Source organism: Anomaloglossus baeobatrachus, chromosome 1 (assembly GCF_048569485.1).
Source record: "Anomaloglossus baeobatrachus isolate aAnoBae1 chromosome 1, aAnoBae1.hap1, whole genome shotgun sequence".
Lineage (NCBI taxonomy): Eukaryota > Metazoa > Chordata > Amphibia > Anura > Aromobatidae > Anomaloglossus > Anomaloglossus baeobatrachus.
Genome location: NC_134353.1, coordinates 503,097,358 through 503,124,513, shown reverse-complemented (window position 1 = coordinate 503,124,513; position 27,156 = coordinate 503,097,358).

The window sequence follows — 27,156 nt, the reverse complement described above, 5'->3', positions numbered from 1 at the left end:
AGATGTCATTATTTTCTGTATGACTATCAGTTTCTCCCATCATTCTGAAGGAATTTTGGCCCACTCTGCTTTATAAAAAGTTGCATATGTTTATTAAGGTTTGCAGTCATTCATTAAAGGGGTGGTCCGAAGGCCAAAGAAGTTTTAGGTTAAATCCCTATCTCTTTAGTGTCCTAATAATCTAAACAGTATGCAGGGACGAGCCCAGCACCTGAAACGAATGTCACTGATGACTTTTTGTTTCAGGGAGAGGCATAGGCTGTGGCAGTGACTGCAACAACTGCCCCCTGTTTTGATGAAGCTTCACTGAGTAACCCAGGATGTAGTGTGATTTACAAACAAAGCGCCATCACACAGGAAATGAGGAAAAATAACAATAACAGTTATAACGTTTAGATAGTATAGTAAGGGAACAGTAGGGAATTTTTAAAGCAAGCATATCAGAAATTAGTTTAGTTTTCCATACTAAATAGATAGGGATTTAGATTAAAATGTAATGGCCTTGTGATCATTCGGCCACTTTAATGCACAACTCTCTTATAGTCCTGTATGCAACAGAATTTCAGTTGGGATGTGGACTGTACTTTGCCACGGCTATTGCAGCGCCTTAAAGGGAGCCTGTCAGGTGCAATATGCACCTAGAACTACAAGCAGTTCTGGGTGCATATTACTAATCCCTGCCTGTCTTTTTATTTATCTACCAGGAAGTTTTAGAGTACTTCATGCTTCCTTCTGCAGACATGCTTTTTAGAGTCCACACTTCCAAAAGTACCTATACCTGGTTTAATAACCACAGTATCACTGTGTTTGATTGGCCAGAAAACTTGCCTAACCTAAACCCTATAGAGAATCTATGGGGTATTGTCAAGAGGAAGATGAGAAACACCAGACCAAACAATGCAGATGAGCTGAAGGCTGCGATCAAAGCAACCTGGGCTTCCATAACATCTCAGCAGTACCACAGGCTGCTCGCCTCCATGCCACGCCGCATGATGCAGGAATTCATGCAAAAGGAGCCACAACCAAGTATTGAGTGCATTTACTGTACATACTCTTCAGTAGGCCAACATTTCTGAATTTAACAAAAAATTTTCAGTTGGTCTTATATAATACTAGAAATAGGCCTGATGCTATCGCATCGGGAGTGCGGTGAAATGAACATCTGTCTATGCTTAGTGGTGCTGACAGGAGCAGTGGACATGTGTCACACTGTTTGCGCTTTCCAACATATCTGTTGTATGTCATCCTCCGCATTTGTGTAATGTATGTGTTGTATGCGGTGCCAGCAGTAAGGGTATCTCAGGTCAGACTCCAGGGTTTCCAAAATCAGTTTCTCCCGGCTGTGTGACAGCGGGCGGGGAGGCCCCTGAAGTGACGTTAGTTAACCTTAGTCATGGCAGTAGGCTGACTCGGGAACTCTCGTGGTTCTCCCTCTCTTCGAGAGGTTGTAGGAGATCATGGCCTGCTCTGGATTATCCACGGATATTTTTTTGGGGCTAATTAAATGTGTTAAAGGCTGTGTGTATTTTTATTGTAAATAAACATAATGTGTATGTATTTTTTTCTCTCACTCTCTCTCATCGTCAGAACCCTCATGTCTCCTCGCTCGTCCAAACTTCGCTGTAGCCATAGCAAGATCAGGCAAGCACGGACATACCCGGGCACGCCTCCTTACTCCTCCGTCAGATCACAAATGTGTAATCGTCATGGCCGCCATGTCTCCTCGCTCGCCCCAACATTGCTAAATCCATAGCGATGTCAGACAAGCGGGGACATTCAGTACCCGGCCACGCTTCATTCCTCCTTCAACAGATCACAAATGTGTGATCATCAGGGCCGCCATGTCTCCTCGCTCGCCCCAACATCGCTGTAGCCATAGCGATGTCAGGCAAGTGCAGACATACCCGGGCACGCCTCCTTACTCCTCCGTCAGATCACAAATGTGTAATCGTCATGGCCGCCATGTCTCCTCGCTCGCCCCAACATTGCTAAATCCATAGCGATGTCAGACAAGCGGGGACATACAGTAAGCGGCCACGCCTCCTTCCTCCTCCAACAGATCACAAATGTGTGATCATCAGGGCTGCCATGTCTCCTCGATCGCCCCAACATCGCTGTAGCCATAGCGATGTCAAGCAATAGCGGACATACCTGGCCACGCCTCCTTATTCCTCCTACTTACATTGCAAATGTGTGATTTCAAACACCGCCTCATTATACTTGAATGTGGAATGTGGTATGGGTAGCACAATCTTACACTGGGAACAGAATTGTGCTTACTCAGCCCACACTGCTGTCCCTGCACTGTTGTCCCTGGTTACCATGGCTATGATGTGGGCGCGAACTGCGGCTGCGAAACTGACAGTGCCACAGTGCATTGTGGGATACGGTTACATCCGCAATTGGCAATTACAGAATGTATGTAGATTCTAATTTTCTGAGATAATGACTTTTGAGTTTTCATTGCCTATAAGGCTGCTTTCACACATCCGGCTTGAGCTCTGCGGCTCAATCCGGCTGTGCAAGCTATGCAACGGATGCGGTGAAAACACCGCATCCTTTGCATGTTTTTCCCATGCGGCCCGTCCGGTTTATGCCGCTTGCGGCATGCTACTGAGCATGCGCAGTGGCAAAAACCGCATGCGACGGCCGAATGCGGGTTTTGCCGCATCCGGCCACCATAGGCATGCATTGAAAAATGCGCCGCATCGGCCGAATGCGGCGCGATGCGCTTTTTTTTGCCGCACGAAAAAACGTGCTAGGCAACGTTCCATGCGGCCGCCGCATCGGCTAAATCTGCCGCATGCGGCAAAAACCGGATGGAACGCAAGGCCTTGCGGCACAATGCGGCACAATGCGGCACTAATTAAAGTCTATGCAGAAAAAACGCAACCGGCAGCAAAAAAAAACGGTTGCGATTTTCCTGCAAAGTGCCGGATTGTGCCGCATTGCAAAAGCCGGATGTGTGAAAGCAGCCTAAGCCATAATCATCAACATTAAGGGAAATAAATACTTGAAATAGATCACTCTGTGTGTAGTGACTATATAATATATGCGTTTCTCTTTTTGTATTGAATTACTGAAATAATTTAACTTTTTGAAGATATTCTAATTTATTGAGATGCACTTGTACATACTTTTTGAAAAACTGTGAATCAATTTCAATTGTGTCTGCGTAACACCTTATAATGCCCAATATCCTGCTTCAAAATAAGAAAATAATTCAAAACTTCTAGCAACTTATTGAAGGCTACTGCATTACCTGAGAGTCACTGTGTGTATATATGCAAATATTTGGCAGTCTTCAGTCACTTGGGACTGGAAGAGCACTCACTTTATGAATACTTCAGGCTGAGTCTCCCGTAGTGTTTGTTGTTATTTTTTTATTAGATTAGATCAGACCCATCAAAATACGCTACTCTTAAATGATGACAGATATACAGTTATTATCACGGATTTTGATAAGTCCTGACGTATTGCATTGACTTCTAATGTGTATGTCAGGTACATTTTAGAATATGACTGTATTGACAGTATTTACAGTATTGTATTGACTGTATTACCCCAGTACCCCTTCATATCACTCACTCCCCTCTTTCTTTCTTTCTTTCCTTTTCTGTCTTTCTTTTTTTTGTGTCTTTCTTTTTCTTTCTTTCTTTCTTTCTTTCTTTCTTTCTTTCTCTTTTTCTATTCTTCTCTTTAGTTTTGTTTACTTTTCCTGCTACTTTAAACTATGGCTATACAAAGCACTCTTGGTGCTTTCTGTACATATGAAGAAGGGAAGGCAAATAGGCAATGCTTTAGCCTGTTGGGTTTGTATATTATGTCTTGTTATGTACTATATAGCTTGTGGGTGGATTTGGAATATTTTCTATTAATAAGATTAGTTGTCTCAAGAATGTAAGTTTTATTTATTTACTAGCTGTACTACCCGGCTTCGCCCGGGTTAATAATTGTTGTTAACAAAATAGAATGTATTAACATTCCTGGGATAGAATGTATAAATAGAATGTATTAACCCCCGGGATAGTAACTGTCTCTCTGTTTCTCTCCCATTCTCTGTCTGTCTCCCCCGCTGTATATATCCCTCTGTCTCTCTATCTCTTTGTCTGTCTGTCTCTTTCCCTGTCTGCCTCTGACTGTCTCTGTCTCTTTCTCCGTCTGTCTCAATCTCTTTCCCTGTCTGTCTATCTATCTCTTTCCCTGTCTGTCTATCTATCTCTGTCACTTTCCCTGTCTGTCTCTTTCCCTCTCTTTCCCTGTCTGTCTCTTTCCCTGTCTGTCTCTTTCCCTCTGTCTCTTTCCCTGTGTCTGTCTCTTTGTCTGTCTCTTTACCTGTCTTTGTCTGTCTCTTACCCTGTCTGTCTCTTTCCCTCTCCTTCCCTGTCTGTCTGTTTCCCTGTGTCTGTCTGTCTCTTTGTCTATGTCTGTCTCTTTACCTGTCTGTGTCTGTCTCTTAACCTGTCTCTCTCTTTCCCTCTCTTTCCCTGTCTGTCTGTTTCCCTGTGTCTGTCTGTCTCTTTGTCTATGTCTGTCTCTTTACCTGTCTGTGTCTGTCTCTTAACCTGTCTCTCTCTTTTCCTCTCTTTCACTGTCTGTCTCTTTCCCTGTCAGTCTGTCTCTTTCCCTGTCAGTCTGTCTCTTTGTTTTTATCTCTTACCCTGTCTATGTCTGTTTCTTACCCTGTCTGTGTCTGCTTCTTTCCCTATCTGTGTCTGTCTCTTTCCCTGGCTGCATTGTGACACGCCAACATTCCATTTAAGGGCATGGCTGCACATTCTTCTGAAGTTCTGGCTGCACTGTAGCTCCCAGCTCCATTCGGTTTAATGGAGGCAGGTTTTTTGGTGAATAACTGTAAAGCGCGGGGTTAAAATTTCCCCTCAAAACATAGCCTATGATGCTCTCGGGGTCCAGAAGTGTGAGTGTGCAAAATTTTGTGGCTGTAGGTGTGACGGTGCAGATGCCAATCCCGGACATACACGCACACGCGCGCACGCACACACACACACACACACACACACACACACACACACACACACACACACACACACACACACACACACACACACACACACACATTCAGCTTTATATATTAGATTTTTTTATTTTAGTTTTCAGACTTGTGCATTTTGCATAAGCTTTTATTGACTCCTTTCTTAGTTATATCTATTTAACTTTATATATTATGTTACTGTGATTCCTGTTTTTCATATGTTGTACACCTCTAGTCTAAAAAAGACAAGAAATTATTTAGAGTATAGTGTACAAAAAATAGATTCTCTACTTCTACTATGTCCTATCACAAACTCAAAATTAAAAATTGTAGGTTGAATTTAATGTATTTCACTATGAATTAGACTGTGCTCACATCTGTGTCAGACTCCCCTTTTGCAGTCTCTGTTATAGATTCCATCACACCAGGCGGAAAAATGGAGTGCAGCACAGAGTGCTATTATTTCCAGCTATGTCTAGAGGCTTAAAGGCCTGAAATGCGTTAGTGCCTTGTTCCTTGTATGTATTTCATCTTATGGGAAGCAGAATAAAAGGTTGCTCTTTTACCTAGACACTGGAATCACCTTTCTTCTTCTACCGCTAACAACAATCCATTATTTTCCTCCCATCCACTCACAACTAGCAGCTCTTAAGAAAGTCTGATTTTGCAGTGTCAGGTCAGGATAGATTGTGTTGTAAAAGACCTAAATCAGCACTGCAAGTTTCATCAAAGTTTAATTAGGCCAGTATCTGAATAGATGCAGGCGTATATGCTAGACATATCCATCAGTACAGAAGAGTGTTTACATACGGTACATATCATGTGGACAGACAATATGATACATTGTCTCCCTGGTTCATAATATAAGGATTTTACATGACACGGAAAACTCAAACATTGAAAAAAAAATTCTTTAAAGAAGCACTAATATGAAGATTAAGAAAAAAACCAAAACTCTGTAGCACCCTGAGATGTTAAGGGGCGCTACACCAGCTTAACTGGTACTTAACATTACATATGTTGGCAAGGTTTTGTGAGCCGCAGAGGGCCGTAGTTAAATAGTCAGCCTCTGCACATAAGGACAGAGTTGCCATGGATGTCTGACATCTGTGCTGTTCTCCAAAACTATGAGGAATCAACCAAGATGGTGAGGAGTGATGATGCCATAATCAGCGTACCCATCCCGCTTCTGTGTCTACTGAAACGCTCGACGCAGACAATGAAAGAGGAAGCTTTGCATGCAGAACAGGTGGAGATGGAAGAGGAAAATACACAGGTTGATACTACCCAGTCCAGCCTCATCCCATCTTCACAGCATAGATTGTGTGATAATGAGGAGGAGGAGGAGGCTGAGGAACAGGAACAGGAGATGGTTACCTCCACTACAGAGGGCAGGGCTGCTGTCAGGGCATTACAACCATGACTGGGTAGAGGGGATCCTGGGGTAATTACATTAAGCCCTGGGCCCTGGCCATTCCCCCCTTTTCACCAGGCCCAAGTCACAATCACGGCACTTCTAGGCCCCCGCATGCAAATTATCAATGTGACCGAAAGCAAGGTGAGTGGAGCAGAGCAGCATACAGCAGCGTGATGAGGTCATCACTCTGCGACCTCATCACACTGCTGCTGCTGCAGGCAATGGGAAGGTGGTGAGGATGCTGAAGATCGCCAAGGTTGGTGGGGGGGCCTGCCGTTCCCAGTCCCCACCTTACTTCAGCTGTGTGTTCGTCGAAGGGCGCACATCCAGCTGAAATGCATCATGGCTCAGAGAGGATGTCGCAGTACGTGGGAGCTGGAGAGGGTGAATAAAATGTGTTTTCTTTTTGTTTTTTTTTGTCTTTTTGCAGCAGACAAATATAGGAAGAGAAGCCCAGGAAGGGAACAAATATAAGAAGGAGAACATATATATACCAGGAAGGAGCCAAAAACCAGGAAGGACATTAAACCAGAATGTGCCTAGGAGGGAATACCGTTAGGTCCAGAAATATTTGGACAGTGACACAATTTTCGCGAGTTGGGCTCTGCATGCCACCACATTGGATTTGAAATGAAATCTCTACAACAGAATTCAAGTGCAGATTGTAACGTTTAATTTGAAGGTTTGAACAAAAACATCTGATAGAAATTGTAGGAATTGTACACATTTCTTTACAAACACTCCACATTTTAGGAGGTCAAAAGTAATTGGACAAATAAACCAAACCCAAACAAAATATTTTTATTTTCAATATTTTGTTGTGAATCCTTTGGAGGCAATCACTGCCTTAAGTCTGGAACCCATGGACATCACCAAACGCTGGGTTTCCTCCTTCTTAATGCTTTGCCAGGCCTTTACAGCCACAGCCTTCAGGTCTTGCTTGTTTGTGGGTCTTTCCGTCTTAAGTCTGGATTTGAGCAAGTGAAATGCATGCTCAATTGGGTTAAGATCTGGTGATTGACTTGGCCATTGCAGAATGTTCCACTTTTTTTGCACTCATGAACTCCTGGGTAGCTTTGGCTGTATGCTTGGGGTCATTGTCCATCTGTACTATGAAGCGCCGTTCAACTTTGCGGCATTTGGCTGAATCTGGGCTGAAAGTATATCCCGGTACACTTCAGAATTCATCCGGCTACTCTTGTCTGCTGTTATGTCATCAATAAACACAAGTGACCCAGTGCCATTGAAAGCCATGCATGCCCATGCCATCACGTTGCCTCCACCATGTTTTACAGAGGATGTGGTGTGCCTTGGATCATGTGCCGTTCCCTTTTTTCTCCAAACTTTTTTCTTCCCATCATTCTGGTACAGGTTGATCTTTGTCTCATCTGTCCATAGAATACTTTTCCAGAACTGAGCTGGCTTCATGAGGTGTTTTTCAGCAAATTTAACTCTGGCCTGTCTATTTTTGGAATTGATGAATGGTTTGCATCTAGATGTGAACCCTTTGTATTTACTTTCATGGAGTCTTCTCTTTACTGTTGACTTAGAGACAGATACACCTACTTCACTGAGAGTGTTCTGGACTTCAGTTGATGTTGTGAACGGGTTCTTCTTCACCAAAGAAAGTATGCGGCGATCATCCACCACTGTTGTCATCCAAGGACGCCCAGGCCTTTTTGAGTTCCCAAGCTCACCAGTCAATTCCTTTTTTCTCAGAATGTACCCGACTGTTGATTTTGCTACTCCAAGCATGTCTGCTATCTCTCTGATGGATTTTTTCTTTTTTTTCAGCCTCAGGATGTTCTGCTTCACCTCAATTGAGAGTTCCTTAGACCGCATGTTGTCTGGTCACAGCAACAACTTCCAAATGCAAAACCACACACCTGTAATCAACCCCAGACCTTTTAACTACTTCATTGATTACAGGTTAACAAGGGAGACGCCTTCAGAGTTAATTGCAGCCCTTAGAGTCCCTTGTCCAATTACTTTTGGTCCCTTGAAAAAGAGGAGGCTATGCATTACAGAGCTATGATTCCTAAACCCTTTCTCCGATTTGGATGTGAAAACTCTCATATTGCAGCTGGGAGTGTGCACTTTCAGCCCATATTATATATATAATTGTATTTCTGAACATGTTTTTGTAAACAGCTAAATTAACAAAACTTGTGTCACTGTCCAAATATTTCTGGCCCTGACTGTATATACACTAGGAGGGGCGCAGGAAGGGGACATATATTCAGGAAAGAGGGCATACATACCAGGAAGGGGACAAAAGCCAGGAGGATGAGGACATATATGCCAGAATGTGCCCAGGAGGGGCCCAGGTTGGGATATATATATATATATATATATATATATATATACCAGGATGGGGACAAATAAATCAGGATGGGGACATATATATACCAGGAGGGTCCCAGGATATGGACATATATACCAGGAGAAGGACATATATGCTAGAAAGGGGACAATTAAACAAAATGGGGATACACATACTAGGAAGGGCCCAGGATGGGAAAATATTTGCTTATGTAGGGGCATATTTACCAGTAAGGGGACATACAGTAGGAACAGTGTGTGTGGGGAGGGATATTATACAGAGGAGCAGTGTGCGTGTGGGAATATTAAACAGAGGAGCAGTGTGTGTGTAGGGGATATTATATAGAGAAGCAGTGTGTGGGGGGAATATTATGCAGAAAAGCAGTGTGTGGGGGATATTATACATAAGAGCAATGTGTGGGAGAGATATTATACTGAAGGGCAGTGTGTGTAGGGATATTATACACAGGTCATTGTGTGTGGGTAAATTATACACAGGGGCAGTGTGTTTGGGGGATATTATACATGGGGCAGAGTGGAAGAGCTATAATGGAGAAGGGCAGTGTAGATGGTGCATTATGTAGAGTGGCGGTGTAGGAGGTGTATTATTAATTTTCTCAGGGAAATACTTAATTTTCTAGAACAACTTCAACGGTGGAGGTGAAGCTGGGGCAGAGCCTGGGGGGAGTCTCAAGGGGGCCCAAAAATGTTACCAGTATAGGGCCCTTCCTAGTGGTAGCCCTAACAGAGGGTACTGCCTCCAACAGCTCTGTTCAGTGTGGATGGCCTACAAAGAAAAGCAGGAGGAGGAGAGGGAGGAGTTGTATAGTCGTCGTTCTGGTGGGAACACGGACGTCTTGTCTGTGAGAAGTCTGACACACATGGCAAACTTTATGTCCTGCTGCCTTTCCAGGGACCCTCACGTTATATGCATTTTGAGCAATGCAGGTTACTGCTTGTGCCCCTTTCAAGATTAATGCTACAAGTAGAACTTTGCATCTCTCATTCCTGCGGTCAAGAAGGCTATTAAAATGGTACATTGCTAGAAGGTCATAGTTGAAGAATTGGTGAAAAATTTCCATATGACAACACTAGTGGCCAGGGCCGGATTATAGGCAGGGCAGGCGGGGCTGCCGCCCAGGGGCCCCCACCACAAGAGCCTCCAAGGGGGCCCCCACCACCATCTGTCTTCGGCTTCCTGTGTTGGCGGCCCCCATGATCATAGCTGGCTTTATCATCTATATGTGAGTAGTGCAGTTGCACAGGGTGCCGTCCGTCCACCAGGCTCCAGAGGGGGGCGGTGCAGGGAGACAGATGTCATTTTGATTTTCAGCTCCCTCACTTCCTGTTTCCTCTCTGCCGCGGCTGTTATCTGCCCGAGAGGATTGTGGGGGCGGGAAATTCATCGTCTCTGATGTGTCACGGCCATCCTGCTGCTGTGGATGCAGCTAGAGTCTGCACCATCCATGAGAGATGCAGGCTGTGATAGAAGGACGCGCGGGATATCAGCTGTGAGAGTAAGGTCACTCAGCAGGGGGAGGGGGATGTAGAGGGGGCTACAGTGCTCTCCAAGTAACTCCAAAACAGAGCTATCAGTAAGGCTGCTTTCACACCTCCGGTTTCTGCAATTCGGCACAATCCGGCACTTTGCAGGAAAATCGCAACCGTTTTTTTTTGCTGCCGGTTGCGTTTTTTCTGCATAGACTTTAATTAGTGCCGCATGGGCTCGCGTTCGGTCCGGTTTTTGCCGCATGCGGCAGATTTAGCCGATGCGGCGGCCGGATGGAACGTTGCCTTGCAGGTTTTTTCGTGCGGCAAAAAAAAAACCGCATCGCGCCGCATTCGGCCGATGCGGCGCATTTTTCAATGCATGCCTATGGCGGCCTAATGCGGCGCGATGCGGCAAAAACCGCATCCGGCCGCCGCATGCGGTTTTTGCCACTGCGCATGCTCAGTAGCATGCCGCAAGCGGCAAAAATCAGACGGGCTGCATGGTTAAAACTTATGCAAAGGATGCGGTGTTTTCTCCGCATCCGTTGCATAGCTTGCACAGCCGGATTGAGCCGCACTGCTCAAGCCGGATGTGTGAAAGCAGCCTAAGGGGGAATAACTGTATATAGCTGTACATGAAAGGTGGAGACAGGGACATTTTATTGCAAGTGGTGTATATTTTGTTCCTGGAGTTTGGGGGGGTGGTCATTTCATTTTACTGCAAGAGGTGAAGTGTGTATGAACGACCTACATAGGAGCTACATTGCAGTATAGTCCCTGACACCCACCAAACCTACCTACACCTCCTTAATTACACTATTCCCTTTTCATATAATCAGAATTTAAGCCCCTTCCCTGGATTATAATCATATAATAATACCCCCTCCCCCACTAGATTGTAATCTTATAATAATGCCCCCTCCCCCACTGGAGTATAATTATACAATAACACCCTCCCCACACTAATATATAATCATAGCATAACGCCCCCACAGAGATTATAATCATACAATAATGCCCCCTCCCCCACTAGATTGTAATCATACAATAATGCCCCCTCCCCCACTGGAGTATAATCATAGGATAACACTCCCCTCACCTGGAGAGCAATCATAAAATAATGCCCCCCCCCTTCCCCTGGAATATAATAGAGTAAAACACCTCACTAATGGAGTATAATCATAAAATCACGCCCCCTCCCTAGAGTGGAGTATAATCATAGAATAATGCCCCCCATCCCTTTGACTATAATCATTATCCTCTTGTTGAGTATATTCATACACTACCTTATTGTGATATAACCGCCTCCTGGAGTATAATTACATACACCCCTTGCAGTAAAATGATGCCCCCCCCCCCCCCCCGGAGTTTAATGTGTTCTTTCCATGTACATGTGCCAGACGTATTGCTGAGTGCCATTCACTGACAGCTATCAGTTTTGTTATTCATATTGACTTCATAAAATTTTGTCATAGTAGTATAGTACTCAAAATTTAACTCCTTCACCCCGATTTTCCGGTTTTTTTTTGTTTTTTTCTCCCCTTCTTCTGAGAGCCGTAACTTTTTTTATTTTTCCATCAATCTTGCCATATAAGGGCTTATTTTTTGCGTGACAAATTGTACTTTTGAGTGAAATCATCAGTTTTACCATATATTGTACTAGGAAACAGGGAAAAAAATCCAAGTGCGATAAAATTGCAAAAAAAGTGCAATTGCACGATTGCTTTTGCGTTATTTTATTCACCATGTTCACTATATTGTAAAACTACCATGTCAGTATGATGTCGAGTTCATAGATACCAAACAGGTATACTCTTACTTTTATCTAAGGGGTTAAAAAATATTCAGAAGTTTGTTAAAAAAAAGAATTGTGCTTTTGGTGCCATTTTTTGAAACCCGTAGTGTTCTAATTTTTTGGGATGTGAGGCTCAGTGACTCCTAATATTTTTGCATCTTGAGCTGGTGTTTTGAATTATACAATTTTTATGTAGTTGCTACTTTTTGATCGCCCGTTATTGGATCTTTTTAAAAATTTTGTGGCTACCCAAAAACATAATTTTGGCATTTGGATTATTTTCTCACTACACCATTTACCGATCTGATTAATTGATTTTATATTTTTATTGATCGGGCATTTCTGAACTCTGAGATATCAAATATGTGTATATTTTTTTAACTGTTTTATTTTCAGTGGGGCGAATGAGGCATGATTTGAACTTTTTATTTATTTTTTTACATTTTGTATTTATTTTACTAGTCACCTTGAGAGCTTTAAGCATCAGCAGTCTGATCGCTTGTGCATCCCTGTTGATCAGAGCTGTACAGCTCTGATTAGCAGAAATACAGCATTCCTGTGTCAGTCGGCGCTCTATCGACTGTGACAGAAAATATGTCATGATAGCAACAGGGGTCATTACATGGCCCGCCGCTACCATAGCAACCATCGACTTCCCGTGATCATGACAAGGGGCCACCGATGGCGGCAGGGAACAGCGCGATCCTCGATCTTTCTGTGTGTAAGTGGACAGCGGTGAGTTATCCTGGACTGTGTCTGTATTGCAGTACTGGAAATCTGAATGTGGCAGAACAGGATAAGACACATGCTCATTGGATTTATATCTAAATGCTACAGTTCGCGATCTACTGTTATGGCTAAAAATGTTAACGTTTATGGGGCCCCCACCAGGTTTTCTGCCCAGGGGCCCCCACTAATCTTAATCCGGCCCTGCTAGTGGCAAAGGTCATAGTTCTTTGTACAACCAAGGAGTAGATAGGAAGTGAACACACAGCAGGAACAACAGAGGCAGGTGAATACTATAAAAGGCCTGGGATAGTTTCATTAAACCCTCCATCTCCTTTGCCTGTCTGAGAGTCAATAATTCAAAATTGATCCCAAACTGGGATCTGAGTGTCTTCTGTACATCTATTGTTGGCTGTATTGCCATTCCTCATGCCCATTTTACCTAGGCCTCACACTGTCTGCATCTCCTTTGCCAGTTTGAGAGTCAAAAATCAAGAGTGCTTTCAAAATTGATCCCAAACTAGGATCAGAGTGTCTTCTGTGTATCTGTTGCTGTCTGTATTGCCATGCCTTCTGGTAGACAAGGTGGGCAGAACACCTGGGTCCACAGTCAGTCTCTTCAGGTGACCCCACTGTCTCCTCCCCTGTGCTAAGTGCTGGTTAATCCCCTTGTCCAGCATGGAGACGCGGATGTCTCCCACCCTGATACTATCTTTTCACATTCGCAAACACCATCAGGAACCACTTCCTTGTCACAGTGCAGCATCCAACTGTCTCTACCCCTGGCCTTGGAGTGCAAGCGTTAATACGCTACCACCCACCCACTGGTCAAAACAATAAATGGCCACATTTACAGACTGGTTTCCCTGCAAATGTTAGTATCTATTCTTGTGGAAATTAATGATTTCCGCAACCTGATGATGGCGGTTGTACCTCGGTACTTGATCCCAAACCATCACTATAAGTGCGGTGTTCCTGCCTTACACGACTTTGTGTCCCATAACATGACCTGTGCCTCATAGTCATTATGACTATGACTCTCACTGACTACAGATCTTTACTAGTTTACCTATTAAAAGGGAGCCTGTCCTTATATACAGAATTCTAGAATCCTGTATATAAGTGCCCAGGCCGCTCTGTATAACAAAAAGCAACTTTATAATACTCACCTAGGGGACTGTCCGATCCTATAGGTGTCACTAATCGGGGGTCCGGTGCTTCCTCTCTGCTGTAATCGCCGTCCTCCTTCTTCCCAGCCCAATGTGGCTGACATGTCCTACGTCATTCACACAGGCTGGCATTGTGCTCCTGCGCAGGCGCACTTTGATCTGCCTGCTGAGAGCAGATCAAAGTATTGTAGTAAGCATCAGCGGGCAGTCTTTGACTTTTCATCATATCTGTGCATTACAGTACTTTAATCTGCCCACAGTAGGGCAGATCAAAGTGTGCATGCGCAGGAGCACAATTCTGGCCTGTAGGGATGACGTAGGTGAAAGACACCTCCTTTATGGCAAAGCTAGTTGCATGCATTGTTCAGGTGTGATTTTGTCGCGGGCGGGGAGGAGGGTGTCAGCACACCGCTCTCACCCCCTTCTGCTCGGGTCCGGCGGCTGCTGCTCAGTGGTGGCTCGAGCGGTTGGCCGGATCCCGGGGGTTTCTCGAGCGGCACTCCTCGCCCGTGAGTGAAAGGGGATTGTTGGGTGTGGGGATGATTATTGTCCGTGACGCCACCCACGGTTGTGGTGATTTCACCACCGCTGCTCTATACGGGGCTCCCGGGGATGGTGATGTGGAGCAGCCAGGTGTTGTGTTGCCCCTCCGTGGGTAGGGGTTGGTGATCCCGGGGCCCGGTGATGGTGAAGGAGGTGCAGGGCCTGGTGGGCGCAGGGACGCGGGGGCAGTGCTGTGCCTTGCGGCACTGTGGTACTCACTCAGCCTGAGACGTGACACAGTTTTTACGGTAAACCAACGGCTGGATAGACGGTCCCATGGACGGCTGCACTTGCTCTCCCGGTAGGTGACGGTGATGTCCCTTTTCCTTGCACCTTGATGAACTGGTTGGTTGCGATGGGTCCCCACCGGTAACCCGCTCCCTGGCTTCAAGCTGGACCGGGGGAGCTCTACTCTTTGCCCGCAGGCGCTGGCCCTAAGAAACGGGTGCCTTGGCGGTGGCGGTGTCTCTTCTATACTGGCTGGGCTGTTGCCTTCAATCGGGACTTTGTTGTTGGGGGATCTACGTCCCCTTCACTGACGGATTCGGCAAATTTGGCGACTCCTAGCCTTGCCGGGGTCCGAGAGGCCCCTGCCCTGGTGCTGACTGTCCTTCGGAACACTGCTCCAGACCGCCGGGCACACAGCCAACGGGGTCCTTCCAGGAACTTCCAAACGGTCCCCCTCCAGACAGTCACCGCCGTTGCTGACCTTGCTGACCTGGCCCTACACAAAGCTGGACCCTTCAGGCTTTCCTTCCTTCTTGTCACCTCACTTGCTTTTCTCCTTTTCTACTTTTCTACTTTCACTACTTCCACTTAGTTGTTTACTCCTTCACTTAGCTCCTCACACCTGCTCCTCCCTGAGCTATCCCCTAAACTGAACTGCCTGGTTTCTCCCGCCTCCAGAGCTGTGACCTCCTCGGTGGGCGGAGCCAACCGCCTGGCCCACCCCCTGGTGTGAATCATCAGCCTCTGGAGGAAGGCAACAAGGACTTTTGGTTAGCTGTGGTGTTCCTACCTGGGATGTAAGGTGTGGTGGTGTGTGACCTGTGTCCCCTGGCTTGCCCAGGGCGACACATTCCCCCTTAGCAAAATGCAGACCGTCCGCGGGCTGCCGTCCAACACCGGTTTTATTTTTCTGAAAAAGATAACATAGTGATATAACATATTTACATTTTTAATAATAACTCTTCCCAAAACGGGAGGCACATTACTTTAACGTTGCATAACGGTTCACGGTTACGGTTTCCGCTCTCTCCCACCCAAGCAACCTGGCCCTGATGCTGCCCCTAAAGCCCAGGCAGCACCCCTTGACCCACAGTCCAGCACACGGTACCCGAGCGGGATCTGTCCTTCCCTCCAGAGGGTAGCCACCGGTTCCTTTGGTGGCTGGGCCCCACTCTGCTGAGGGCCCTCCCTCCAACCTGCCTCTCCGGAGGCGGCATTGCGGAAAACGGTAACGGTAAACAACATATTTACAAGCCACTTAACGTTTGTGGTTGCCCTGCAAGTTCACGGGCTTGTCCATGGATAGTTCCCATGCAAAAACTTTTTAACGGTCCCCATGGGGACAACGGTGCCGGCTCCAGCCGGTTGTAATCACAAAGCAAATCAGGTAAGGCACTTGGTCATCATCATTTTTCTTCTCATTTTCAAACTTTTAAACTTTTCAAACTACAAACTGGTGGTCCCAACGGGGACGGTGCAGCGGGCATCCGCTGCCCTACTGAGTGTTTTCGTCCTCCTCACCCGGCTCGGGGTGGAAGGACACGGCCACTAGCCCCTCCAGTGCATAGCAAGCACGGCGTGGAAGGGCCGCCCGATACCCGTTGCCTCCGGTTCGGGGAATATAAGTGGCCTCCATGCCAGGCAGGGCAACGACCTCCTCCTCTTCTTCCGACACAGGCTCAGTGTCAGGCCCGGGGTCGCTATCTTCTGCCCCCGCCGCAGTCACAGAGGGAGGCACACCCGACGGGCCAGGTGCGGTGCCGCACGCGAGTGAGTAGGACGGAGGTAACACAGGAGCCAGGGGCAGACCGGGTCCCTCAGCCGCAGCGACCGGTCCCTCGGGGACACAGGGGCGTGGGTCATTCTCCAGCTCCTCCATCACGGCCTCCACTCCATACACTCGCGCCACAACAACCAGGGCCTCCACCTCCGCGGCCCACTGCTCCATCAGCCCGCCGATCCGACTCTGGTAGCGACGGCAGATCTCCGCCGCTCGGGCCCTCAGCCATGCCGCTGTTCCGGACACCAGCTCGGTAGTCTCTGCAGAACTAGGTGGAGCGGACATTTTCCGTTAGGGTCGATGGACCGGGGGGGTCCCAGTGTGTTTGTTGCAACGCCACACTTACATGCGTCCAGCCGCCATCGCGTCCCCCTTAGCTCTTTCCGGCCTCTCCTCTCTCGGGGCGGGGTTTTGGCCTTCGCGCCTCTACTGCTCGAGAAGACGCTCGAGCGGGAACTTTTCGCGCCAAAGATGGCGGCTTCTGAAATTTTTCTGCCGGATACCTCCGGCGGTAACAAGGCGCACCTCTACCAGACGGCAGAGCGGTAAGATCCTGTTCGTGACGCCAAGTTGTCGCGGGCGGGGAGGAGGGTGTCAGCACACCGCGCTCACCCCCTTCTGCTCGGGTCCGGCGGCTGCTGCTCAGTGGTGGCTCGAGCGGTGGGCCGGATCCCGGGGGTTTCTCGAGCGGCACTCCTCGCCCGTGAGTGAAAGGGGATTGTTGGGTGTGGGGATGATTATTGTCCGTGACGCCACCCACGGTTGTGGTGATTTCACCACCGCTGCTCTATACGGGGCTCCCGGGGATGGTGATGCGGAGCAGCCAGGTGTTGTGTTGCCCCTCCGTGGGTAGGGGTTGGTGATCCCGGGGCCCGGTGATGGTGAAGGAGGTGCAGGGCCTGGTGGGCGCAGGGACGCGGGGGCAGCGCTGTGCCTTGCGGCACTGTGGTACTCACTCAGCCTGAGACGTGACACAGTTTTTACGGTAAACCAACGGCTGGATAGACGGTCCCACGGACGGCTGCACTTGCTCTCCCGGTAGGTGACGGTGATGTCCCTTTTCCTTGCACCTTGATGAACTGGTTGGTTGCGATGGGTCCCCACCGGTAACCCGCTCCCCGGCTTCAAGCTGGACCGGGGGAGCTCTACTCTTTGCCCGCAGGCGCTGGCCCTAAGAAACGGGTGCCTTGGCGGTGGCGGTGTCTCTTCTATACTGGCTGGGCTGTTGCCTTCAATCGGGACTTTGTTGTTGGGGGATCTACGTCCCCTTCACTGACGGATTCGGCAAATTTGGCGACTCCTAGCCTTGCCGGGGTCCGAGAGGCCCCTGCCCTGGTGCTGACTGTCCTTCGGAACACTGCTCCAGACCGCCGGGCACACAGCCAACGGGGTCCTTCCAGGAACTTCCAAACGGTCCCCCTCCAGACAGTCTCCGCCGTTGCTGACCTTGCTGACCTGGCCCTACACAAAGCTGGACCCTTCAGGCTTTCCTTCCTTCTTGTCACCTCACTTGCTTTTCTCCTTTTCTACTTTTCTACTTTCACTACTTCCACTTAGTTGTTTACTCCTTCACTTAGCTCCTCACTCCTGCTCCTCCCTGAGCTATCCCCTAAACTGAACTTCCTGGTTTCTCCCGCCTCCAGAGCTGTGACCTCCTCGGTGGGCGGAGCCAACCGCCTGGCCCACCCCCTGGTGTGAATCATCAGCCTCTGGAGGAAGGCAACAAGGACTTTTGGTTAGCTGTGGTGTTCCTACCTGGGATGTAAGGTGTGGTGGTGTGTGACCTGTGTCCCCTGGCTTGCCCAGGGCGACACAATTTTGTCCAATTCCGCCACACAAACACTCTTCAAATCTTGAAAGTTCCGTGGGCTCCTTCCATAAAATCTGAGCTTTAGTTCCTTCCATAAAATTTCTATTGGTTTCAACTCAGGTGATTCTAGCATCTTTATTTTCTTTCTTTGAAACCAATTGAAAATTTCCTCAGCTGTGTGTTTTGGACCATTATCTTACTGAAATGTCCACCCACATTTCATCTTCATCATCTCGGTAGATGGCAGCAGATTTTTATCAAGAATGTCTCGGTACAATTGTTTATTTATGAAGTCTGCCAGTGCTGAATGTTGTAAACAGCCCCACACTATGATATTTACGCCTCCAAACTTCACTGTCAGTATGGTATATTTGGAGTAATTGCATTTGGCCTTCAAACATTGTGGTATTATGGCATTCAAAGAGTTACATTTTGTCTCATCTGACCAGACTATATTCTATCTGTATTTCACAGGTTTGTATAAATGTTGTTGAACAAACTTTAAGTACACTTGAACATGCATCTTGTTGAGCAAAGGAGTCTTGCTTGATTAGCGTGCATATAGATCATGGATGTTCAGTGCATTACTTATTGTTTACTTTGAAACAATTGTACTTGCTGATTCCAGTTTTTTATGTAGCTTTCCACATGTGGTTTGTGGCTCTTTATTCTTTAACAACTCTTCTAATAATTATTTTCACTTCTCTGTCTCAAATCTTGTGGGCAGCAACTAGTCATGACCAGTTTATGTCATCAGTATGTTTTGCAACAAATAAGGTTGCAAAGGTCTTGAGAAATCTCACTGGTTTTACTCAACATGAGATGTTTCTTGTGTGGCACCTAGGTAATGAGACACCTTTTTAAAGGGAAGGTGTCGTGTTTTTATTTTTGTATTAACAATAGTGATTATGAAATCAAGTATTTTTAATACAAAATTAAACTCATTGCTTATTTAGTTTTTATTTAATTCTAGTTTTACTGGGGGCTGCCATCTTGGATTTGCTGTGTATAACGTCAGTTACTCACCTCCTTTATGGCAGCCCTCTGTGCATTGGCTCTGATAGTCACGCTCCGACCCTACTGTATACTTAACCTTTTTCAGGCTGCATAATTTTACAACATTAACAGCAACCCCTAATCTCGGAAGGGGGTGGAGATATTTTATTGAAATTTGGCCAATATATTCTGGACCAAAACTGCAGAGATGTCACGAAATTTCAGCCCTCTACGGCTTTTGGAAAAAAAAATGTATTGCAATTTTAAAACAGGTTACAATTGTACCTATTCAGCCGGACAAAGGTTAATACAGGACAGCTCCCTGCTGTGACCTGGACGCACCCCCTGGGCTGTCCAGATCACAGCAAAGGAGAGGAGATTGACACCATCTTTGTGCAGCTCACAGCACATGCGGGCGTACATGCATATAGAGCATTGCATTCGGGCGGGTGTGCATGCAGAGGATTGCGTGTGTGCAAGCAGACCATTGCATGCAGGCGTGTGTGCATGCAAAGCATTGTATGCATGCATGCAGAGCACTGTGTGTGTGCGTGCGTGCATGCAGAGAATTGCATGCATAGCATTGCATGCAGGCGTGCGTGTATGCAGAGCATTGCTTGCGTGCATGCAGAGCTTTGCAGGCGTGCATGTGGCAGAGCATTGTGTGCATGTATGTGGCAGAGCATTGCGTGCGGGTGTGTGTGCATGCAGAACATTGCGTGTGGGCGTGCGTGCATGCAGAGCATTGCGGGCGGGCGTCCGTGTGGCAGAGCATTGTGGGCGTGCGTGTAGCAGAGTACTGTGTGTGTGCATGCGTGTGGCAGAGCATTGTGGGCGTGCTTGTGGCACAGCATTGCGGGCATGCATGTGGCACAATATTGCAGGTGGGTGTGCATGTGGTAGAGCATTGCTGGACCGGGGTGGGCAGAGCATTGTGTGCGTGCATGGGGCAGAGCATTGCCGGCATGCATGTGGCACAGCACTGCGTGCGAGCGTGCGTGAATGCAGAGCATTGCGTGCAGGCATGCGGGCATGCAGAGCATTGCGGGCGTGCCTGCGTGTGGCAGAGCATTGTGTGTGTGCATGTGGCAGAGCATTGTGGGTGTGCATGTGGCACAATATTGCGGGTGGGTGTGCATGTGGTAGAGCATTGCTGGAACGGGGCGTGCAGAGTGCTATGTGGGGAGTACTATGCAGCTGTCCTTGGTGACAATTTAGACATTTGTGGTCATCAACAAAATGGCTCCGCACTGTGATCATATACTTCATCTTCCCTTATCCTTTTGGAAACACCCAGATTGGGAGGGGGAGCTGTGACATACCCCACAGGAGATCAGATTCTGCCCACTTTTACTGCAGCTGTAATGTGAGCAAGTTCTACAGAAGCTCTGCAGCAGGATTTCAGCAACTGCTCTCCCTAGTCTTTAAGAGTGGAAAATATCAAACTTTTTAATTTTTTATATTTTGCTCAATTAAAAACATATATTATTTAAAAACATTTAAACATTCATAGTTTACATTTTTTTCAGTTATTGAAATGTTTTGTTTTTGGACAACACTTTCCCTTAAAGATCATCAGTTGAAACAGCTGAAATTATTTTTCACTAAGAAGATTGCTTTCTAATTACTGATAGATTTGTGCTGGTGTCATGACTTTCCATGGATTTCTGCACCTCTCTTTTTTCATGTGTTCAACACTTTTTCCCTGTATTATTTCTCATTATTACATATTACTAAATTTATGGACATCTACAGTTTGATTTATTTCCCTGTGTGGATTCAATGGATTGTTATCAACATCTGGTGGGCGCGACACACTTCTCTATCCCTTAGTTAGGATTGTCACAGCCTCCCCTTAGGTTCTTTTGTAGGTGCGAGAAACCCCTTGACGGCCATTCAGAGAGCTTGGTCAGAGGATGTGTTGTTAGTTGTGTGGTTAGTCTATTTTAGTCTGTACACCAACCAGTTGGGTGCAAGTGCTGCTTTTCACCTAGTTAGTTCTTTCTGTCTTCTGTTACCCATGTGAGTATGTGAGCATGTTCATAACAGTAATCTGTGGAGAGTAAGAATTGTGCTAGCAGAAAGTCAAGATACAGTATAGTCACTAAAGTGTTGTGCAGAGCATGATGGAGATAAAGGCAGCAGAGATCAGCGGATCGAGCCACAGAGGATCGGGTTCAAGTAGAATTTGAACATTTTAAGATTCAATTTGCGGTCCGCAAGAAAATAATAAGTTGTCCGACATCATTTTCCACAAGAGTGTCAGAGAGCAGGTTAATGTAATTTTGCATGGCTGCATGAGCCACCACATAATACCCCGCAGCTATGACATTTTACAGATTATTATCATACTTTGAACAGTGGTGGTCAGTAAGTGGGCAAGCACAGATCAGGTATACCCAGGGACACACTATTTGTACTGCAGAGCGGTTTTCAGTCTTCAGAGTCACTGAATAAGTCTCTCTTCTGATGAGTATAAACTCTTATAGTTAGTGGGGGTCATCTCTCTCTTCCCTGTAGAGTGTAAGCTCTTATGATCAGCGAGTCGGGTCCTCTATCTTCTGTAGATTGTAAGCTTCTCTCTCTCACCTGTAAAGTGTAAACTCTTATGGTCAGGCTTTTTCTCTCTCTTTCTTTTCTCTCCTCCCCCATGTGTATTTTTGGAGTAATTACAAATTTTCCAGTATTTAGAGTCACTTGGATTTATTTGCTATGAATCAAATTTCTCAGGAAAATTTAGCAAACCCAGCAAATTCAAATTTTGAAAGATTGGCTCATCTCAAAGAAGAAGGACTGTAAAGTGCTCCTAGGTAGCATTGTGAATGAAAGATGCATGGTAATGCAATGGCAACCTTCCGATCCTTGGAAGAACTCTAGAATGATGGAAGAGATATGGGCCTCATCGCGTGCTAGTTTGTGAAGCAAGGTGGAAAGTTTGGCACATTAATGCTTTGAGTGGATCAAGCAGAAAGGATGCCTGGTGTCCCACCATCAACTAAAGAGCAGAACAAAGCAGAGTGAAGTTATTGTGTACTATTATACAGCGTCTTCCATTAAAAGACTAGGTATGATCAGTACCTTGAAGACAACTGTTAAAGTAATAGTTTTTCAGAGACTATGTTCTTGTTTGGAATTAGATTTTTCAGTGTCCTGTGTTTCAAGAATATGATCACAGCTCACAGTACATTACATATACACCAACTGTGAGACTCTATCATGATATTGACAACAATTTACTATGATTTTTGGGTACTGGGTGCAGGAGGCACTATTAAGCCCAGACGTAGGAGCCGAGCGATGTTGTGGCTTTTCTGCTGTATTGTTCAGTTTGGGGTGTCTCGTTGCTCCTATCTGGTTCCTGTCACTCCAAACCCGTTCCCAGGGTACATCTAGATGAGGTAGATAGATAGCAATTAGGCAGACCACATCTTGGTATGAACAGTTCAAACGCTTTACTGGATAACACTGATGGTTCACATCTTCTGGAGTATGTAGCTGTGACACTGGATTTCCACACAGGTTTTGGTTGGGTGGCAACTGGATTGGTGCTGTGTAGTGATGAGCGAGTACTAAAAAGCTCGGGTGCTCGAGGCTCGGGCCGAGCATCCCAAGATACTCGTGTACTCGGCCCGAGCACCGAGCCCAATGTTATCCTATGGGAGACCCGAGTATTTTTCTGAAATGACCCCCGGCAGCATGTAGAAACCCTAAAAATGTCACAAAAGTCTCAGAAGAGTGCTCAAATGACATGGCAACAGCATGGGGAAGACCCCTTGAAGCATTTATCACTCAAAAGTCACAGCTGTGAACAATTTTGTCCGCGTTTTACGCCATTTTTACGGACTCACCAGAAAACCTTCCAAAATGACACCAGAATGAATTTTCATGGCGGAAATGTTAAGGGCACATACCCAATAGTGAGATAGAGCTGGTGTATGTTACTTTTTGAGATTAATACATGAAAGATTTTACGTAAAACATTGTGTGGCACTCCGATGTCCAAAACGCACGTTTTGTGCTTTTTACTAGCGATGTCGGTCATTTTTTTTTTCATTCTATCTCCCGTCGGTCGGTCTCGCTCTGTCGGTCTCTCTCTGTCTTGTCTGTCCCCCTCTCACAGTCTGTCGGTCATTCTCCCCCCTCTCTCTTACTTACCGTTTTCCAATCACTGCCGCGGCGCTGCACAGCTGTGTTCACTAAACTCCGGTGGCTTTTCCTCTTTTGAAAAAGCCGGAGATTAAACAATCTCGTATTCCCTGCTTTCCTGCTTTTCGGCGCCTATGATTGGTTGCTGTGAGACACGCCCCCACGCTGAGTGACAGGTGTCTCACTGCACCCAAACACAGCAGCCGGTGTGTGTGTATACTGTGCAGTGAAATAAATAATTAAATAATTAAAAAAAATGGCGTGCGGTCCCCCCAATTTTAATACCAGCCAGATAAAGCCATACGGCTGAAGGCTGGTATTCTCAGGATGGGGAGCTCCATGTTATGGGGAGCCCCCCAGCCTAACAATATCAGTCAGCAGCCGCCCAGAATTGCCGCATACATTAGATGTGACAGTTCTGGGACTGTACCCGGCTCTTCCCGATTTACCCTAGTGCGTTGGCAAATCGGGGTAATAAGGAGTTAATGGCAGCCCATAGCTGCCACTAAATCCTAGATTAATCATGTCAGGCGTCTCCCCGAGATTCCTTCGATGATTAATCTGTAAATTACAGTTAAAAAACACACACACCCGAAAAATCCTTTATTAGAAATAAAAAACACTAACAAAGTCCCTCATCACCAATTTATTAACCCCGACAAACCCTCCATGTCTGGCGTAATCCACGGACCTCCAGCGTCGCGTCCAGCTGTGCTGCATGAAGGTGACAGGAGCTGCAGAATACACCGCCGCTCCGGTCAGCTTCACACAGCAACTGAGGTGAGTAGCGCGATCAGCTGCTGTCAGTCAGGTAACTCACGGCCACCGCTGGATCCAGCGGTGCCGCGGGTAACCTCAGTGACAGCTCAGCTGATCGCGCTACTCACCGCCGCTCCGGTCAGCTCCATGCAGCAATTGAGGTGAGTATAGCGATCAGCTGCTGTCACTGAGGTTAATCGCGGCACCGCTGGATCCAGCGGTGGCCGTGAGTTACCTGACTGACAGCAGCTGATCGCGCTACTCACCTCAGTTGCTGTGTGAAGCTGACCGGAGCGGCGGTGTATTCTGCAGCTCCTGTCACCTGAATGTAGCAAAGCTGGATGCGACGCTGGAGGACTGTGGATTACGCCGGACATGGAGGGTTTGTCGCGGTTAATAAATTGGTGATGAGGGACTTTGTTAGTGTTTTTTATTTCTAATAAAGGATTTTTCGGGTGTGTGTGTTTTTTAACTGTAATTTACAGATTAATCATGGAAGGAATCTCGGGGAGACGCCTGACATGATTAATCTAGGATTTAGTGGCAGCTATGGGCTGCCATTAACTCCTTATTACCCCGATTTGCCAACACACTAGGGTAAATCGGGAAGAGCCGGGTACAGTCCCAGAACTGTCGCATCTAATGTATATGGCAATTCTGGGCGGCTGCTGACTGATATTGTTAGGGTTGGGGGCTCCCCATAACGTGGGGCTCCCCATCCTGAGAATACCAGCCTTCAGCTGTATGGCTTTATCTGGCTGGTATTAAAATTGGGGGGACCGCACGCCGGTTTTTTTAATTATTTATTTATTTATTTTACTGCACAGTATAGACACGCCCACTGGCTGCTGTGATTGGGTGCAGTGAGACACCTGTCACTCAGCGTGGGGGCGTGTCTCACTGCAACCAATCATAGGCGCCTGTGGGCGTGGAAAGCATGGAATATGAGATGGCCGTGTGCAGAGCACAGCGAGCCCGCCGGTATAGAGGCTCGGTCACGCTGTGCAGGCCGGCCAATCACTGCAATTCCACAACTAACAGGGCTGTGGCATTGCAGTGGTCTGCCAGCCAATCCCTGCATGAGGGCTGGCTCTCAAAAGAGCGCCAACATGCAGGGATGAAGACCACGAGTACAGCACGAGTATCGCGAAATTACTCGGTACCCGCCGAGTAGCCCGAGTACAGTGATACTCGTGCGAGTACCAAGTAGTAACAAGCATACTCACTCATCACTAGTGCTGTGACATAGAAAATCTATAATTGTTGTTGTGCCCTATTGCGCTGGGCTCCAAAAAGGCAAGGTACAGCACATTAGCCACCCTTGTAACCTGCTCATCACTTCAAGCCCAACTTGTCTCAACTGCCAACTGTCAACTCTCTATTAGACCTGGTCACTTTACAGGATCAATATCCTCTATAAGTGACCAAGTTATAGAGGATATTGATCAGACATCCTCCAATACAGTCCTTTGCCAACACATACCACCACCTGCTGGTCTCCAGTGGTATTAAAGAGTAACAACTTGCATTTAACTTGACAATGACACCAGGCAATGCCTCAAATCATATATTCTACAGACTCCTATGAATGCACACACTTTTGTAATGGCTCCTTCTAGGTCATTACAAGTATAGTGGGGAACAAAATGTAGAAGGAGAATTTCATTTTTAGTCAATACCACTTCCTCCTCAAGGTTAAAAAAGCTTATTTCTGGAGGAGAAACACCAAGTAAAACACAGTGGTTGTTAATTAAAGTATAGACCTTTTTCCAGATATTTTAGCCTGAAATTTTTGTCTTGCTTATAGAACTACAGTGCCTACAAGTAGTATTCAACCCCCTGCAGATTTAGCAGGTTTGATAAGATGCAAATAAGTTAGAGCCTGCAAACTTCAAACAAGAGCAGGATTTATTAACAGATGCATAAATCTTACAAACCAACAAGTTATGTTGCTCAGTTAAATTTTAATAAATTTTCAACATAAAAGTGTGGGTCAATTATTATTCAACCCCTAGGTTTAATATTTTGTGGAATAACTCTTGTTTGCAATTACAGCTAATAATCGTCTTTTATAAGACCTGATCAGGCCGTCACAGGTCTCTGGAGTTATCTTGGCCCACTCCTCCATGCAGATCTTCTCCAAGTTATCTAGGTTCTTTGGGTGTCTCATGTGGACTTTAATCTTGAGCTCCTTCCACAAGTTTTCAATTGGGTTAAGGTCAGGAGACTGACTAGGCCACTGCAACACCTTGATTTTTTCCCTCTTGAACCAGGCCTTGGTTTTCTTGGCTGTGTGCTTTGGGTCGTTGTCTTGTTGGAAGATGAAATGACGACCCATCTTAAGATCCTTGATGGAGGAGCGGAGGTTCTTGGCCGAAATCTCCAGGTAGGCCGTGCTATCCATCTTCCCATGAATGCGGACCAGATGGCCAGGCCCCTTGGCTGAGAAACAGCCCCACAGCATCATGCTGCCACCACCATGCTTGACTGTAGGGATGGTATTGTTGGGGTGGTATGCAGTGCCATCCAGTCTCCAAACGTCACGTGTGTGGTTGGCACCAAAGATCTCAGTCTTGGTCTCATCAGACCAGAGAACCTTGAACCAGTCTGTCTCAGAGTCCTCCAAGTGATCATGAGCAAACTGTAGACGAGCCTTGACATGACGCTTTGAAAGTAAAGGTACCTTACGGGCTCGTCTGGAACGGAGACCATTGCGGTGGAGTACGTTACTTATGGTATTGACTGAAACCAATGTCCCCACTGCCATGAGATCTTCCTGGAGCTCCTTCCTTGTTGTCCTTGGGTTAGCCTTGACTCTTCGGACAAGCCTGGCCTCGGCACGGGTGGAAACTTTCAAAGGCTGTCCAGGCCGTGGAAGGCTAACAGTAGTTCCATAAGCCTTCCACTTCCGGATGATGCTCCCAACAGACAGGTAGGCCCAACTCCTTGGAAAGGGTTTTGTACCCCTTGCCAGCCTTGTG